Source organism: Leptinotarsa decemlineata, unplaced genomic scaffold, assembly GCF_025532065.1.
Source record: "Leptinotarsa decemlineata unplaced genomic scaffold, Ldec_3_MD MMD2_tig00000010_RagTag_RagTag, whole genome shotgun sequence".
In the NCBI taxonomy this organism is placed as follows: domain Eukaryota; kingdom Metazoa; phylum Arthropoda; class Insecta; order Coleoptera; family Chrysomelidae; genus Leptinotarsa; species Leptinotarsa decemlineata.
In genome coordinates this window covers 7,838,164-7,842,139 of record NW_027412538.1, presented here as the reverse complement: position 1 = coordinate 7,842,139, position 3,976 = coordinate 7,838,164, and positions in this window count along the sequence as shown.

Genomic DNA, 3,976 nt, shown 5'->3' with positions numbered 1-3,976 from the left:
GACTTTAGACAAGAGGGTACAAATGCGCCGCACGGAAGCAATAGCCAAGAGAACCTAGAGAGAGAGAGGGTACCAAAGTAAGAAAAAAATCTGTATTCCTCCAATGATGTCACATATTAGTTATGGCAAATTCTTGAATTCAACAGTAAATTTCTGAAATATTGCTTCATTCAATAGAAAAACACTACTGTTCAAAATAGACCAACATTCAAAATGAAGATGCAGGTCTTCGTACTACAAGTAGTATTCAAGCGTCAAAGCCAAATGCAAATTTTATTCAACTGTATAAAGGTCCATTTCAGATATGAGAACCATAGCATTCTGTGCATTCCAAAAAATTTTATATTTAGAAGACACAAAAGTGTGTGAGATATCCACAAAATGAAATTCTCACAAATCAGAGAACTTTTCTATACTGAATACTATACTCAAGAAAATTCTCACAAATTCATAGATAAAGTTCTATAAAAAAAATCATACAACCCTATAAATTTATTCTGATATTCTTCAACTATTGTCAGTATGTCTAGACCAAAATGACTTTGAATTCAATAACATAATATATAACAAATGAAATACTGGGTAGAGTTCCGTGGTGGCCGTGGTAGGGGACGGACGTGCTGATAACGTCCGTCCACAAAGAAGGTACGCGGATGCCATGTGCTATCATGGGGCTCCGTTTTGTGTTGTGTCGTATTAAAACTAAAATGTGAAGTGTCTAAAAAAGTGAAGAATAAGTGGCCCCCTTTATTCACGCCGGTATCCAGGCCGGGGTGGTTCGGATAACCACGTAAAGGGGGCTATATATGTGAAAAATTATCAAAAGGTCTCCCAAGTAGGAGGCGACTTCAAATAATCAAACTGTTTTTGTTAAAAAAAAAACTAGTGTTTTTTTATTATAAAAAGTTAAAAAAAATGGGTGGCAGCATTGCTTAGTGCAAGACCGCTGCGCCCCCCGACGAAGCTCCTGTTAACCAACAGGAGGAGCATTGGTCATATGCGCCTGACGATAGGAAGCAACGACCATCCAAAATAGAGAGAGAGAGAGAAATACTGGGTAATACCCGAAGCCCTTCGGAAAAACTCTTCAGTAAAATTCAATTTTCAAAGAATTCATTTATTTGTATAGGTAGATAGACGTATACTTTATTGTCCAAGAAAATACAATCTTATTGACAAAGCTTGTTAAAAAATCTGGTATAAAAGAAAAGAAACAATTCAAAAACACAAATACCCAGAAAAACAATTTGAGCAAAACTTAGTTCACATATCTATGTATATGTTGACAATGTTAACAGGAACAAAAAACTTTTCAAACAGACCATATAAAAAACACTAACACCAATCATGGAATAAAATAAAAAGACGACAAACAAAAGAGAATATTTGAAGAGCAAATGAAACCAACTTCTTGTGTAGATATATAATGAACAACAAGTCAAAAAAAGAACAAAGATAAATCAAGGGTCTACAAACTGACATGTGAATCATGTTCCAATAGGAAGGACTTCAAGAAATTTCAAAACTAGAATCGCCGAACATAAAGGTTTTGAGCTGAAGAAAATGAAATCCACCTTTGCTTGCCACCTTTTAGAGAATAACCACGATTTTAACATGGAATACGACACATTACGCACAGAAAATAGAGAATCCAGTATTCCTTATAGGTATATCCTTTCCTTGAATATTTGATCATGATTTCAACACAGTTGAGTCTTTGTGAGGTAGTTGGTTTACTTTCTGATAGAACTGTGGTACATTTCTTCCCTAATAGTTCTATTGCAGGCCTGTTTCCTGCCATGTTGGCTTCATGATGTCTAGTGTACGATGCTTTTTAAAAAAATAAGGTGAATTTTCATTTTTCTCAAAAATATTCATCAATTTCTATTTTGTTCTCTTCAAAGTAACCCCCCTCAGATATAATACACTTGTGCTAGCGTTTTTTCCAATTCTTGAAGTAGTTCTTATATGCAGTTTTTGTTCTGTCCTTGAGCTCTCTCAGTTTTTTATCTCAATCTTCGCAAAATGCCGTCCTTTCATAGGTCTCTTCAATTTTGGGAACAGGAAAAAATCGCAGGGGCCAAATCTAGTGAATTCGATGGCTGAGGCATGGTTTTTTGGCCAAAAAATTACGAACAAGCAAGACGAGTGAGCAGGTACATTATAATGATGCAAGAGTCATAACAATTTTCTTCACTTTCTAAACATATTCATCGGTTGTTGATGTGTTGGGTCGTTCAGGACGAGTATTCGTCATCCACATTTTTTTGGCATTCTGTGAAAAGCTTGTATATCTTGTTAACATTTTTCTGACCCAAATTACAATCATTTCAAGTGTTTTTGAGCGTTTTTTACATAAAATCTTTACTTCATGTTAATTCTTTAATAAATTTTTTTCGACTTCAGTAAATCGCCGAACATGCAAAACACTTCTTACTTTTATGCGTCTCACCAACAAACTAAACAGCTGAATCGAGTAAGATATTTTTAGTCCCTGTTCAATATAGATCATCTGAATCCCTAGTCTCTATATTAGTATTTTTTTGATGAAGAATTAAAACCCTCATAGGATTATACAATTATTATTGGATAAAACAATACAAATAATTTCTAATGTGTAATATATGTATTTAATTAAACATGTTTTTCAAATATACATTTTAGAAATTTTTGATTTGGTAAATCTCTGTAGGGGTTTATCGTGATAGATTTGTTTGTATTTTTCTATGATTCAAATATCGATAACACTTATCACTTTACATCATAATCATTCTTCCTCACCTCATATATTATATCATCGGTACGAAAGACGCTATAAAGTTAACACCACAGCTAATATTTCTTTTGATCTGAAAACTCTAAATATTGACATTTTTTGAACGAGTTTTTCAAAGTTTTGCCGACACGAATACTTGGCATCATCAGGAAAGCAATGAAGAACACTGAATTCGACAGTACAAAGGAGAACGAAGGCAAAATAGTCCTGAATAGGAAAGCACAACTCAATCTCGAGTCAGTGGATATGACCACCATCTCCTGTTATGATAGATACATCTTAAGTGATATATTTGAATTCAGGGGTCGATTCCCATCATGATTGAAACAAAATTCATATGAACTGATGTCATAACTTGTTTCTTTTGCAAAACACAAAGTCCAAGGTATTTTCAATTAAATCAGAGGCATCAGTTTTGATGCAATTATCATTTTAGCAAAATTCAATTTCTTCGTAGAATTTTGTTTCAAGCAAGCATAATTTGTTCTTATTAAAAAAATTTAGAAACAAAAAGTTAAATTTTTAATTGATTAATGATGAAATAAAGTTTATTTTTAAATTTCTTAAAATTTCAAAATAGTAACCTTCAAGTAAGTTAAGGCAAAAGTTTATGAGGGAATTGCCTCCTAAATTAAAATAATCGTTTATGTTAACCTCTGTATATACACATTATGGCCAGATCACAATATATATTATAGGAGTAATCATATTCATTCTGAGAAATGTTTGAGCCTAAAAAACGTGTAATAGCGACAGCGAGTTTTTCACATAATTCAGTAGCGACAAATTCTAATACATTTCTTAGATTTATGACTGGTTCATACACCAAATACTTCATCTTTTACTATAGAAAAATTACCACTATATGAATCGATGGGAGCGTTTATACAACATAGGTTAGGTTAGGTCAAGAGTGAGTTGGTCTGCTGCTGTTTCATTACTTTCCAAACAAAAGTGACACACACTGTCTTCCGACAGTCCTAGTCCGATGATTCAGACAACAGTGACCTGGGAGGAGGCCCTACCGTAATCCAACAACTGTTTGGTATCAAGCTTCAAAGGGTGAATAAACGCATTGGAGTGAGCCAATCCTGAAAGACTCTGCCAGATGTCCATAAATATTTTTGCCATCCAAGTGGTCAATCTTTGTTTGGCAAAGTCTTCCTATCAAGGAGAGTCGTTTTTGGCAATTTGCTACCA